Source organism: Hemiscyllium ocellatum, chromosome 3, assembly GCF_020745735.1.
Source record: "Hemiscyllium ocellatum isolate sHemOce1 chromosome 3, sHemOce1.pat.X.cur, whole genome shotgun sequence".
NCBI lineage: Eukaryota > Metazoa > Chordata > Chondrichthyes > Orectolobiformes > Hemiscylliidae > Hemiscyllium > Hemiscyllium ocellatum.
The window spans coordinates 20,410,656-20,426,019 of record NC_083403.1 but is presented as its reverse complement, the minus strand read 5'-3'; the positions used below and the strand labels follow the sequence as shown (position 1 = coordinate 20,426,019).

Genomic DNA, 15,364 nt, shown 5'->3' with positions numbered 1-15,364 from the left:
TCATATTGCATGTAAGGACTGACTCAGGCAGTCAAAATTCCTTAAAAGGATTTTTTAAAAATTAATCGCATTTACTAAACCTACTCCTATAAGTAGAATAGAATATTTCAGCAATTAACACATGCCTGTTTTTTTATGAAGTGTTCAATTTCTCTGCATTCTTATGTGTAACCTCTCTATGTCAACCACCTTTCACCGACTGGAGAGCAAACACATGAAAATTCCTGGTGTAAACAATTCCTGGTGCCGTGAGCTCCACCCCTTGGGAGTTCATCTTGTTCAACAATGGTGGGCACATCTTCACCATCATGCAGGGCATTGGCTGCAACAGCATGCACTATAGACTATCACTTATTACAGCAAAACTGTCTCACTAAATAATTCTACAGATACTGTCATGAAGCGTTATTGTGATCTGGATTGCGCCTCCTGAAGGTTCAAATGGTTTCAACAATCACTTTTAGCAAGGAATTGGATTAATGTTTGAAAAGCAGGTAATTTTGGAGGTGTGGTAAATGATAAGAGAATTGGGACTAATTGAACAATATTTTCAGAGAGTCTATAAGAGTCAGTGATTTTGGCTATGTTCTTCCTTGCCTCTTTACCATCGGGTTCCATAATGTACATTTTGTACCTATAATAGCAGTGACAATTTCGCTTAGTGTTTGTATCCCCGTTATGAGGTGTCTGTTCCTTGAATTTTGAATAATAAAGCTAGCAAAGTCCTTTTTAGCAAAATTAATGTAATTCACATTCATAAACCATATGTATAAACAGATTAAGATCGTTTAATTAATTTATAATGCAATTGAAACTTTTCTTAAGTTTTCTTCAAATTTACAAGGATCACCTTTGTAATCTGCATTATATAACACCTGAGAATGTTCCAACACGCTGATAAGTACCTTTGAAATATAGTCACTGTTATAATGATGGACACACAGAAACAATTTATGTACAAGAAGACCCCACAGACAGCAATGCATGAGATTTTTATTTTATTCATGGAATGTTGGTATTGCTGGCTAAAGCTGGTATTTTATTGCCTGTCCCGAATTGTACTTGAGAAACATGGTGATGAGTTGCTACCTTCAACCCTGCAGTCCTTGCGATGTAGGTACACTCACGCATCTGTTATGGAGAGATTTCCAGGAATTTGATGTAGTGGAAACAGTGAAATAACTCCAAGCCAAGATGGTGTGTAACTTGGTGTGGTATTTGCAGGTGGTGATTTCCCTCATCCTGCTCATTTTGTAGGGGACAACATGTAGATACATGGCTGCCAGATCCTACAGAGTTACTTCAGCAATTTCTGTTTTTGTTTCAGATTCTCATTATCCATCATCTTTGGTTTCATTTTAGTGTTTAACTCACTGCTGCCTCCCTTCCAGGCATGCTCACTTCAAGTGCTGCTGTTGTCTCCGATAGGATATCTGTTCTCATTTGTCTTACTGTTCACCATCATTACATTTGTTGTCACTCCTAGTGTTTGACAGGGTATTTACCAAAATTTGTATTCAGGTGTCAATATCGAAATCAATAATTTTAAGTAAAAACTGAATGAACTGCAGATGCTGTAAATCAAACAAAAACAGAAAATAGTGGAAAAACTCAGCAGGTCTGTCAGCATCTGTGGAGAGAATCAGAGTTAATGTTTCGGGTCTGGTGACACTTTTCAGAGCTTTTTCTTCAGCACAATTCTAAGGAAAGGGCATTGGACCCAAAATGTTAACTCTGATTTCTCTTCGCCCATAAATGGTGTGTCTGTTTGCCCCTCTTAACTTCACTGGAGGAAGGAGCAGTGCTCCGAAAGCTTGTGATTTTAATTAATTAAACCTGGTCCCACTAAAGAAAGGTGGTAAGGAAAAGCCAGGGAACTAGAGACCAGTGAGTCCGATGTCGGTGGTTGGCAAGTTGTTGGAGGGACAGGATGTACAAGGATTTGGAAAGGCAAGGACTGATTAGGGATAGTCAATATAGCTTTGTGTGTGGGAGGTCATGTCTTTCAAACTTGATTGAGTTTTTTGAAGGATTAACAAAAAGGATTGATGAGGGCAGATCAGTAGATGTGGTCTGTATGGACTTCAGTAAGGCGTTTGACAAGGTTCCCCATGGGAGGCCGGTTAGCAAGGTTAGATCTCATGGAATACAGGGAGATCTCGCCATTTGGATACAGAACTAACTCGAATATAGAAGAGGAGGTAGAAGTGGAGGATTGCTTTTCTGACTGGAATCCTGTGATCAGTGGAGTGCCACAAGGATCAGTGCTGGGTCCACTACTTTTCGTCATTTATATCAATGATTTGGATGTGAACATAGGAGGTATAGTTAGTAGGTTTGTAGATGACACCAAAATTGGAGGTGTAGTGGGCAACAAAGAGGGTTACCTCAGATTACAACAGGATCTTGATCAGATGGGCCAATGAGCTGAGGGCTGGCGGATGGGGTTTAATTTTGATAAATGCGAGGTGCTGCATTTTGGAAAAGCAAATCAGAGCAGGACTTGTACACTTAATGGTAAAGTTCCTCGAGACCGTTTCTGAACAGAGACCTTGGAGTGCAGGTTCATAGTTCCTTGAAAGTGGCATTGCAGGTAGATAGGATAGTGAAGAAGGCATTTGGTATGCTTTCCTTTATTGGTCAGAATATTGAGTATAGGACTAGTTGCACAGGGCAATGGTTAGGCCAGTTTTGGAATATTGTGTGCAATTCTAGTCTCCTTCCTATCGGAAAGATGTTGTGAAACTTGAAAAGGTTCAGAAAAAATGTGCAAGGATATTGCCAGGGTTGAGCTGGAGGATTTCGGCTGTAGTGAGAGACCGATTAGGCTGGAGCATCGGAGGCTGAGGGGTGACCTAATAGAAGTTTATAAAGTCATGTAGGGCATGCATAGACAAGGTTATTTCATAGGATGAATAGACAAGGTTATTTCCCTGGGTTGGGAGAGTCCAGAATGAGAGGGCATAGATTTTGGCTGAAAGGGGAAAGATATAAAAGGGGCCTAAGGGGCAATGTTATCACACAGAATGGTGTGTTTATAGAATGAGCTGCCAGAGGAAGCGGTGGAGACTGGTAAATTACAAGCTTTAAAAGGCATCTGGATGGGTATATAAACAGTAAGTGTTTAGAGGGTTATGGGCCAAGTGCTGGCAAATGGGATGAGAGTAATTTTGAACATCTGGTCAGGATGGATGAGTTGGACCGCAGGGTCTGTTTCTGTGCTGTACATCTGTGACTCTGGCTGTAGAACCTGGTGTTGTGTGAATTCTGACTTTGTTTTTGATTTGGAAGGTTCTGTAGAATAAGTAGAATATTTGGGACAGTTCCTGCAATCTTCATCCCCAGATGTTGGCAAATCAGGACTTTTAATTTGGCTCAGACCTTTCTTTTTGTAGCATTTCTCTATTTATATCCCATCAACCAAACCATTTATTTTCATTCAGCAGGATGTGTCTGTCAAGTCTGGTGTTTAGATCAATAAGAGATTGTCCACCTGATACATTCCTCTTGGACTTTTAATGCAACTGAGTGGCTTATTGAGAATCAACCACATTGCTGTGGGAGTCACATTAGGCCAGGCTTGATGAGGAAGACAGGTTTTCTCTCCAGAAAGGCATTACCTAACCGTTTGTGCTTTGGTGAGCATCCAACACTTTTGTGGCCATCTTTACTGATCTGTCTTTTTTTTCCCAGATATATTGGCTGTCCTTAAAATCTCCAATTGCCTTGGAGGTAAGTCTGAAGCTCCGTGGTACCAATTTCTGATAAACTGGCCTAGTAAAGTAACCACTTTGTTACCGTTTGAAATTATGCTGACTAAATCATCTGTTCTCATGTTGAAGAAAGCTGACACATTTACATTGGTCTTGAAGATAACCCAGCTGACAACCTGGCTAGATTCGCCTTTTTTGCTTTGCCTTCTTTCTGAAAGCAATGGGCTATGTTGGTGGGACCAGGATTCTGGACAACTTCCAGTATGTGATCCTTCTTGATTAGTGCCAAATGCTATACTATCATCTCTGACAGCCTGCAGTACACGATAGCAAGAAATCTTTGGCAGTCATGTGTGTTAGTTTCATCTTTCAGAGGAACTGAGGTTAACAATTAACTGGGGAGCAATACAATTCAAAACTCTTTCAAAGAATATGCATAATCAAGATAGGTGGATGTCATGCAGAAAATACATGGTTGGTTGATAGGGATATAATGGAAATTGGTGAACAAGGTATAAATAGAGAAAATATTGAATTGAATTTATTGTCACGTGTACTGAGGCACAGTGAAAAGCTTTGTTTAGCGAGCAATACAGAGAGATCAAGTAGTTAAGTAGCATGGACATGTAAATTTTAGGTAAACAGCGGCAAAACAAAAACACAGGTACAGGTGAACGTTAAGCAGTTGTGAGTCCATTCAGTATTGTATAAAGAAAAGACTGAGTCAAAATAATACACTTGAAGTGATTTTTAAAAAATGGCTAATATAGTCTTGAGGTTATTATCATAGCAGTGCTGCTGCTGTCAAGATTTAAGTTGCATTATGACTAATTTTTGTGCTCACTGCTGTGTTTCAGCTGGAGAGTTCAAAGACTCTGTATTCTAAAAGGATGCCAGTCTTTTGAAATGCCTCTCAATCTTATCTTTTTGTTCATTCTCAGAATGTGAATACTATTGGCAAAATCAGTATTTCGAGTCATAGAGTCAGAGAGATGTTCAGCACGGAAACAGACCCTTTGGTCCAACCCGTCCATGCCGATCAGATATCCCAACCCAATCTACTCCCACCTGCCAGCACCCGGCCCATATCCCTCCAAACTCTTCCTATTCATATACCCATCCAAATGCCTCTTAAATGTTGCAATTGTACCAGCCTCCACCACTTCTTCTGGCAGCTCATTCCATACACGTACCACCCTCTGTGTGAAAACGTTGCCCCTTAGGTCTCTTTTATATCTTTCCCCTCTCACCCTAAACCTATGTCCTCTAATCTGGACTCCCCCATCCCAGGGAAAAGACTTTTTGTCTATTTATCCTATCCATGTCCCTCGTGATCTTGTAAACCTCTATAAGGTCACCCCTTAGCCTCCGAAACTCCAGGGAAAACAGCCCCAGCCTCTTCAGCCTCTCCTTATAGCTCAAATCCTCCAGCCCTGGCGACATCTCGTAAATCTTTTTTGAACCCTTTCAAGTTTCACAACATCTTTCTGATAGGAAGGAGACCAGAATTGCACACAATATTCCAACAGTTGTCTAACCAATGTACAGCTGCAACATGACCTCTCAACTCCTGTACTCAATACTCTGACCAATAAAGGAAAGCATACCAAGCACCTTCTTCACTATCCTATCTACCTGAGACTCCACTTTCAAGAAGCTATAAACCTGCACTCCAAGGTCTCTTTGTTCAGCCACACTCCCTAGGACCTTATCATTAAGTGTATAAGTCTTGCTAAGATTTGCTTTCTCAAAAGGCAGCACCTCACATTTATCTGAATTAAACTCCATCTGCCACTTCTCAGCCCATTGGCCCATCTGGTCAAGATCCTGTTGTAATCTGATGTAACCTTCTTCACTGTCCACTACACCTCCAATTTTGGTGTCATCTGCAAACTTCCTAACTGTACCTCTTATGCTCACGTCCAAATCATTTATGCAAATGACAAAAAGTAGTGGACCTAGCACCGATCCTTGTGGCACTCCACTGGTCACAGGCCTCCAGTCTGAAAAACAACCCTCCACCACCACCCTCTGTCTTCTACCTTTGAGCCAGTTCTGTATCCAAATGGCTAGTCTTCCATGTATTCTGTGAGATCTAATCTTGCTGATCAGTCTCCCATGGGTAACCTTGTTGTACGCCTTACTAAAGTCCATATAGATCACATCTACCGCTCTGCCCTCATCAATCCTCTTTGTTACTCTTCAAAAACTCAATCAAGTTTGTGAGACATGATTTCCCACTCACAAAGCCATGTTGACTGTCTCCAATCAGTCCTTGCCTTTCCAAATCCATGTACATTCTGTCCTTCTTCAGGATTCCCTCCAACAACATGCCCACCACCAACGTCAGGATCACTGATCTATAGTTCCCTGGCTTGTCCTTACAACCCTTCTTAAACAGTGGCACGACATTAGCCAACCTCCAGTCTTCCGGCACCTCACCTGTGACTATCGATGATACAAATATCTCAGCAAGAGGCCAAACAATCACTTCTCTAGCTTCCCACAGAGTTCTAGGGTACACTTGATCAGGTCCTAGGGACTTATCCACCTTTATGCATTTCGAGACATCCAGCATTTCCTCCTCTGTAATATGGACATTTTGCAAAATATCACTGTCTATTTCGCTACTTTCTATATCTTCCATATCCTTTTCCAGTAAATACTGATGCAAAATACTCGTTTAGTATCTCCCCGATTTTCTGTGGCTCCACACAGAGACTGCCTTGCTGATCTTCGAGGGGTCCTATTCTCTCCCTAGTTACCCTTTTGTCCTTAATGTATTTGTAAACACTCTTTGGATTCTCCTTAATTCTATTTGCCAAAGCTATCTCATGTCCCCTTTTTGCCCTCTTGATTTCCCTCTTAAGTATACTCCTACTGCCTTTTATACTTTCCTAAGTATTCACTTGATCTATCCTGTCTATACCTTATGTATGCTTCCTTCTTTTTCTTAACCAAACCCTCAATTTCTTTAGTCATCCAGCACTCCCTATACCTATCAGCCTTCCCTTTCACCCTGACAGGAATATACTTTCTCTGGATTCTCGTTATATCATTCCTGAAGGCTTCCCATTTTCCAGCCATCCCTTTACCTGTGAACATCTGCTCCCAATCAGCTTTTGAAAGTTTTTGCCTAATACTATCAAAATTGGCCTTTCTCCAGTTTAGAACTTCAAATTTTAGATCTGGTCTCTCCTTTTCCATCGCTATTTTAATCTAATAGAATTATGGTCGCTGGCCCCAAAGTGCTCCCTCACTGAAACCTAGTCACCTGCCCTGCCTTATTTCCCAAGAGTAGGTCAAGTTTTGCACCTTCTCTAGTAGGTACATCCACATACTGAATCAGAAAATTTTCTTGTACACAATTAACAAATTCCTCTCCATCTAAACCCTTAACACTATGGCAGTCCCAGTCTATATTTGGAAAGTTCAAATCCTCTACCATAACCACCCTATTACTCTTACAGATAGCTGAGATCTCCTTACAAGTTTGTCTCTCAATTTCCCTCTGACTATTAGGGGGTCTATAATACAATCCCAATAAGGTATTCATCCCTTTCTTATTTCTCAGTTCCACCCAAATAACTTCCCTCAATGTATTTCCAATAATATCCTCCCTCAGCACAGCTGTAATGCTATCCCTTTCAAAAACACCACTCCCCCCTCTTCTCTTGCCTCCATTTGTATCCTTCCTGTAGCATTTGTATCTTGGAACATTAAGCTGCCAGTCCTGTCCATCCCTGAGCTGAGTTTCTGTAATTGCTATGATATCCCAGTCCCATGTTCCTCATCATGCCCTGAGTTCATCTGCCTTCCCAGTTAGGCCCCTTGCATTGAAATAACTGCAGTATAATTTATTAGTCCTATCTTGTCCCTGCCTGCCTTGACTGTTTGACTCGCTTCTGTTCTCAACTGTATCAGTCTCAGATTGATCTCTTTCCTCACTATCTCCCTGGGTCCAACCGCCCCCCCCCCCCCCCACCTCACTAGCTTACATCCTCCCGAGCAGCTCTAGCAAATTTCCGTGCCAGTACATTAGTCCCCTTCCAATTTAGGTGCAATCTGTCCTTCTTGTCCAGGTCACTTCTACCCCGAAAGAGATTCCACTGATCCAAAAATGTGAATCCTTCTCCCATACACCAGCATTCATCTGCTCTATCCTCCTATTCCTGCCCTCACTAGCTCGTAGCACCAGGAGTATTCCAGAGATTACTACTCTTGAGGACCTCCTTTTTAAATTTCTGCCTAACTCTCTGTAATCACCCTTCAGAATCTCAACCTTTTCCCTTCCAATGTGGACAATGACCTCTTGCTGGCCCCTTTTCCCCGTGAGAATATTCTGCACCCTCTCTCAGACATCCTTGGTCCTGGCACCACACACTATTCTGCTTTTTCACTACTGGCCACAGAAACGTCTGTCTGTACCTCGGACTAGAGAATCCCCTAACACAATTGATCTCTTGGAATCCGATGCTCCCCTCGTTGCATTAGAGCCAGCCTCAATACCAGAAACTTGGCTGTTCGTTCTATGTTCCCCTGAGAATTCATCACCCCCTACATTTTCCAAAACAGCATACCTGTTTGAAATTGGTATAGCCACAGAACACACCTGCACTAGGTGCCTACCTTTCTTAACTTTCCTGGAGTTAACCCATCTATGTGACTGTATCTGAGACTTCCCCCTCTCCCCCCACCCCCCACCCACCCACTTCCTATAACTGCCATCCATCACATACTGTTGCTGTTGCAAATTCCTCATTGCTACTAACTGTTATTGTCTGTTAGTAGTTTCCTTCAACTGTGCAGCAATGGTGTATTTTGCTCTTAAACCATTGCATCTGTCTCTCCATTACTGTTGCATTTTGCAGCCTTACAGTCCTCTTAAGTATCTGTGTTACGCTAATTCTGGCCCCTTGACCATCCCTGATTTTAATTTCTCAACCATAAGCAGCTACACCTCCAGCTGCTAAGACTGCAAGCTCTGAATTTCCCTCTAGAAACCTCACTCTGTGTCTTTAGCTCTCTTTTTTTTGCCTTTTAAAATTATCCTGAATCCCCACCTCTAACCAAGCTAATCGTCATTGGCCTTCAGGCCTCTTTATGTGACTGTCTCAAGTTTGTTTGATAATACTCCTGTGATACATGTTGGGACATTTTTGGAAGCTGCAATCATGCCAATAAAACATTATGCCAATTACACAAATGAGTAATATGGCGTATAAATTTCAATTCTGGTCTGATGCTAGATATGGAGGCCATGCATCCTAAAGACTGGCCCATTGTATCAAACGGCGTGTCCCTTTTGCAGTTTGCAACAAGAAGGGTGCTGACCACACAGATCTCCAGCATCTGCAGACCTCAATTTTTACCCGAAGATACTGCGAATCCTCTTGCAAGGATGCCTTCCTTGAAGAAGCACTCTTCCTCCCTCTACAAGGATTTCAGTGAGTCTCTCTCTCACTGCACCCCCCAGGTCATCTCCTCTGCACAGAAACTCTTTCGCCTCTCCCCCAAGTCCCTCCTCCCTACCTTTTTATCTTAACCTGCCTGGCACCCTCTCCTCATTCCTGATGAAGGGCTTATGCCCGAAACGTCGAATTTCCTATTCCTTGGATGCTGCCTAACCTGCTGTGCTTTAACCAGCAACACATTTTCAGCATCCTTTGCAAAACTCAAAAAAAACACTGTATCCAACATTAGGTGCGATTTTGCCATTACAGGTTGACAGCCATATCCACGGAATCGTTTTCCGCGGTTTCAGTTACCCGCCGTTTACCACAGCCTGAATGTACTATAGGAAACATTTCAGAGCCAGGAGGCTGCCTGGAAGGTAAGTTTCCCATTTAAATGAATGGGTTCTCTCCTATCCGTGGTTTCAAGTTTGTGCAGTACGAGTTGGAACGTATCCCCCTGCAAGTACGGAGAAACTACTGTAAAGATTTTGCTAAATAATGCTCTGTGAATAATTACGCTGACAACTGTGATGTTGAGTACGAGATTAATATATTTTGCTGATTGGATTTTAAACCACTGGTATCTAGACTTTGGCCTGTATGTGAGATTAAGTTGTTAATATTTCTGGAACCTTTTTTTTAACACCAGTGTGAGGGAGAGAGCCGCTGAGGTTTGCATTAGGAAAATCTATGAACAGATAGAGTAAACATTGAGACTTACTGGTTTGCTTTCAGTTTAGAGGGATCAAGGTTATTTTTGCATCGAGGAAAACATTTGATTTCAGTTCACAGCAATCTTTGTTGATGATAGATATATGAAACAGATTCTCCTAGAAAAAGAACTTGGTTCGGAAAGGTTAAGAAAAAAGGTTCCTTCAGTGTGAAGATATTAGCTCTCCAAAGTAGAAGTGTTTGAGAAGACTCAGGTCGGACCATTTGAAGCTGAGAAAATCTAAGCTCAGTTGTGACTAAACAAAGAAGAGGCTGCCAAACTCTTAAGACATGGAATTAAAATAAGCAGTTAAGTTAAACTTATAGATAAGTAGGCATTCTCTGGTTAGACTACTGTAAAATGATGGTAATAGGATAGATAGGATTGTATTTTTACAGTTTTCAAAATCTTTCTCATTGTGTTTTATGTAAATAGCTAGGTTTATCCTGTTTTATCATTTCTTTTGCAATATAGTCTTACATTTATTGTTAAAATTACATCTGCAGTATTGCAAGTTTGGGTTTCAGTGAAAACCTGTCTGGTTAAATAATAAAAGAAAGAATAATGATCAATCAAGCCAGGTTTCAGTTTGGATCTGACCTGCCCAGTAATAACATCAGCTGGCATCATAACCCATCTCATTTTGGATTGTCAGTCAGGCTTTCATTCTGGTGCCTCTACACATCCTAGAAACTACATATCAGTACAGGGTAATGTTCTTTGCAGACGAAGAATATGTGTATATCCTTTATTTGTTTAGACTCTAAAATAGGTGAAATTAATTGTCTGGCTCATTTCTCAGGTTAATGCCTTGACTAATCAGAGTCGACCTGCTTAATTTCAGACTTAAAGCTCAGCAATTAACTGTCAGTCATCATCTCTCTTGTGCAATCTCTATTACAATTTCACTAACAGTCATGATCCACTTATTGTCTAATCATCACTCTCCTCTCGTACTGTAAAAGTCTTATTTTCCTTTTACTTTGGTATTTCTTGTGAATTGATGAGCGAAAGATGCAAAGGTTCATCAAAATCTGGGTTTATTTTTTAGCAATAAAGTCCTGTACCACCAAACAACATTTTAACATGTAGAGAAATGTGTATAATTGTAAACTGTTGTCATGTAAGTTTAGCCACAATTTTATTAGCGTGTTCCAGGATTTTGACCCAGGAACCTGCCAACAGTCCAAGTGCCCAGTGTATAAATCCAGGACCACTGCAAGTCTGCAGTCTAACTTTAGATTATTATACAATTTATTTTGTACATTTAATAAAAGCTGCATTAATATTTAGTTCCCAAGAAGACTGACTGGCATAACATTACACAAAATAGAAGAGGTTGAACACCCATGTATTGGCGGGGTCCAATTTCCCACTGTGTTACTGTAGGGCTCTGCTGCTGTATAAAACTCAAGGGATTCAATTTCCATGCATTATGTCGACATTGGCAGCCTGCTCAAAGATTCAGTGACAAAGATAACAATAATCTAATGACCTGTTGATTTTCTGCTGGCACTTTTGACAAAACAGCCATTGTCACCATGTAAACACAAGCACTCAATCAGCAATTTTTGTGGAGACGTAGTAAATTTACATAGTTGAACAATACTTACAACTGAAACTGTAAGAGCTGCCAGCAACTGGCACAGATTTGAACTGCTGTAAGTACTGAGCTGTCCAAATTAATGTTTATTAATCAGTGCCGTTCATTTAGGATAATGTCCACTGAAAGAGACTTAGCAGCTGATCAATCCCAACCAGGCAATCGAATTGCTTATGCCTCAGCTGCTTAATGAAGATGGTGCAAAATCTGATAAGAATCTTGGAAATGTACATTCATTATGCAAAACACTGTGCAAGCGTCTTGCTGTCTCCAGATCCTTGTTTTCTCAGAATGTTTTTCCTGATGTTACAACTGGGACTTCTTGTAAACATTGTTTTTTTTTAACTGACTGTTCATTTGTTTTGTTTGCTAATTGAATTGATTTGTAAATGAGAGATTTACAAGATCGTAATTTACAGAATTGTTACAGTGCAGAAAGATTGTTTCTGCATTGGTTCTCTGCGTAAGCAACTCAGTGCCATTGTCTTGCTTGTTCCCACAACATTTGTTTCTGCTCAGATTATCATTTCATGCCCTCTTAAATGTCTAATAATTATAATAATCTACTCCTTATTTCCACCTCACAATTTTCCCCATTCTCATCCTTCTGTTCCTCCTCCTTCCTTTCATCCCCATTCTCCATCTTTTCATCCTTCATCCAATTTATATTCTACAGACAATGCCAACACTGCCCTTTTTCTGTCTGTCACCAACAATGTATCTGAGTCTCTGAATCTGGTGCTATGTTAATTCCTTCCTTCCCTTTTTGTAGTGTTTACATCCGAGCTCCACTCAAATAGAAAATGCTATGAAAGGACACTGAATATTACAGGCATATTCTGTTTCTATTTTAAGTTCAAAACAATAATTTGTGTTTGTATTTCATCTTTCTCCAAAGTTTCTCCCTAGAAGACCAGCGCCGTAGAGCTGCCCTTGAGTACTTCTGATCTTATTGTTTCCAGTGAAGCCAGCATGTGTCTCAGGTCGCTGTGACTCGAAGGACCTAAAGCCTTCCTATCACTTACCTGCCAGTGTCACCTACGACTGAATTGGTAGCACTCTTGTTTCTCAGTTAGAAGGTCAAAGGTTTAATTCCCACTCCAGAGACTTGGACACATGAGCTAGGCCCACACTTCATTTGTGGCAATGAAAGACTTTACAAAAGCTTTCATAAGTGATCTTAAAATGAAGCTTCCACCTGTCTCTTTGGATATATAAATGTACATAAGGTGTGTAAATGTACAAAGATGGGTGGCAGGCCAGAACATTGGCTCAGATATATTTTAGAAAAAACAAGCTGTGACTGAAAGATTAATAAGGAGGAAAATTTAGAAAGTGAGGGAAAGCTGGATAGAAATATAAGAATAGTTCATTAGCATTTCTTCGGTAGTTTATGAAAAAGAATTAACAAAATGAGCATTGATCCTGGAGAAGGTAAATCTGGGAAAATAAAGATAGAGATGATTAATTGGGCAGCTAGATTATGTCAGTCTTTACTGTAGAGACTGTAAGCAACATCCCAGAATTAGCTATAAATTAGAAAGTGGATAGGAAGTAGATACTTAAGAAAATCACAGTCACCACAGAAATCATAGTGAACACATTATGGGAGAAGCAGGCTGACAAGTGCTTTGTCCCTGATGGATTTCATCCTAAAAGCAATGTATCTTTGTGGAACTGAAATGAGAGCTGTTTTGAACCAGTGTTTTGAAAGGAAGGCTGTAAGGTTCGAAAGCAAGTAACCCAGGGCAACTGTTTGAACAAGCAGTAATTGAAGTGTTGCACACAAATTGGAGCCTAGGGGTTCTGTGTACAGTCGCAGCTAGGTGATGACCAAACGTCGTTCGTCTATGGATAGTGACTAATTACTGATGGCAAAGTCTTGCCAGCAACCTTTCATTAGTTCTCAGATAGCTGACCAGCTTGGAACTGGGAGCAAAACACAGGAGATTTAATCTTGTTCAACTCCGAATCAAAATGCACTTTAAACCTGAAGAAAACCAGTTGATCTTTCCTTCAGCAGCTGTTGTAAGCTATAACTTTTAGTTGATAAATAGGACATTTTATAAGTGAACCAGCCACCCTGTGCCTCTTGCAAACCAGAAGGAGCATTTAGGAAAGGGAACCCAGGATGAAATATTTGGGTCACCAAACCCCCAACTCAGCAGGATTTGTGGACAGACTATGAACTGTCTTTTCAGCTTTCTTGCCTCTGTCCATGTGCTTCCTCCCCTGCCCATGCATCTGTCTGTATGTTTAAGGTGGCGTTTATAAAAGAGTTTTTAATTAGCATTTCATAACATTGTATACTGATGAGTTATAATTCTTTCCCTGTAACTAGTGAGTAATAATTTGCAATAAATAGTGAATCTTGTCTGGAACAGAAACCTGAACTTGCTTTTTATTAATGTGGCTCTGAAAATCGGGTCAACTGGGAATCTTGTGTACTTCTTGCAAAATCATTAATGTTTGTGACAAAAACAGGATTAATGGGGCTTGGTTTCCAGGGCACTACCCCAGTCAGTTGTCCTACGATCCTAAAAGAAGTAGCTAGAGAAACAGCTTATTTAATTTATTTTGATTTATTACTAGCATGTGTACTGAGGTACAGTAAAAAGTGTTGTCTTACATGCTTTCCAGGTCGATTGTATTATGCAGCTGCATCAGAGTAACAGAACACAGTGTAGGATACAATGTTACAGCTGCCGAGAAGGTGCAGAGAGAGATCAATGTTAACATTAAAGATGTCCATTCAGAAGTCTGATAACAGGGCTACATCCTAGAGTTCTGAGGGAGGTGGCTGAGGAAACAGTGGAGGCGCTGACTGTGATCTTTCAAAAATCACTGGGGTCAGGGAAAGTCCCAAATGATTGGAAAATCACTGTTGTAACCCCATTGTTCAAGAAAGGATCAAGACAAAAGATGGAAAGTTATAGGCTGATTAGCCTAGCCTTGATTGTAGGTAAAATTCTAGAATCTGCCATTAAGGATGAGATTTCTAAATTCTTGAAAGTGCAGGGTTGGATTAGAACAAGTCCGCATGTATTTAGTAAGGGGTGGTTGTGCCTGACAAACCTGTTAGAATTTTTTGAGGAAGCAACAAATAGGTTAGACCAGGGAAACCCAGTAAATGTTGTCTATCTAGACTCCCAAAAGGCCTCATGTGAGGCTGCTGAGTAAGGTGAGGGCCCATGGTGTTCAAGGTGAGCTACTGCATGGATTGAGGATTGGCTGTCTGACAGAAGGCAGAGAGTTGGGATAAAAGGTTCTTTTTCGAAATGGCAGCTAGTGACCAGTGGGATCCCACAGGGTTCAGTGTTGGGGTCGCAGCTGTTCACTTTATATACTAATGATCCGGATGAAGGGACTGGGGACATTCTGGCGAAGTTTACCAATGATATGAAGTTAGGTGGACAGGCAGGTAGTGCTAAGGAGGTGGGGAGACTGCAGAAAGATTTAGACAGTTTAGGAGAGTGGTCCAGGAAATGGCTGATGAAGTTCAACGTGAGCAAATGCGAAGTCTTCACTTTGGAAAAAAGAATACATGCATGGACTATTTCTAAGCGATGAGAAAAATGCATGGTTTAGAAAGGGTGGACGCTGGGAAGTTGTTTCCGTTAGGCGGGGAGATGATGGCATAGCCTTAACATTAGAGGGGGTCAATTTAGAATGGACCCCCTCTAATGTTTTCAGCCAGAGAGTGGTGGACCTGTGGAATTCAGTACCACGTAGTGGAGTGGAGACCGGGACATTGGGTGTCTTCAAGGCAGAGATTGATAAATTCTTGATCTTGCAAGGAATTAAGGGCTACGGGAGAGTGCGGGTAAGTGGAACTGAAACACCCATCAGCCAATGATTAAATGGCAGAGTGGACGCGATG

At 41.0% G+C, this 15,364-nt stretch overlaps 1 long non-coding RNA gene across 10 annotated transcripts in view; it reads left to right on the top strand.

Annotated features, from left to right (window-relative positions):
* The window catches only part of LOC132830941 (uncharacterized), a 558,005-nt gene that overhangs the window by 314,641 nt on the left and 228,000 nt on the right, over positions 1-15,364 (top strand). The window contains exons 6-7 of one of the 10 annotated variants that reach the window (XR_009646458.1): positions 3,694-3,732; positions 9,437-9,533. The exons of the other annotated variants lie outside the window; for them this stretch is intronic. This is a non-coding gene — a long non-coding RNA (uncharacterized LOC132830941). Of the gene's footprint in view, positions 1-3,693; positions 3,733-9,436; positions 9,534-15,364 lie in introns of those variants that run through there. 10 annotated transcript variants of the gene reach the window in all.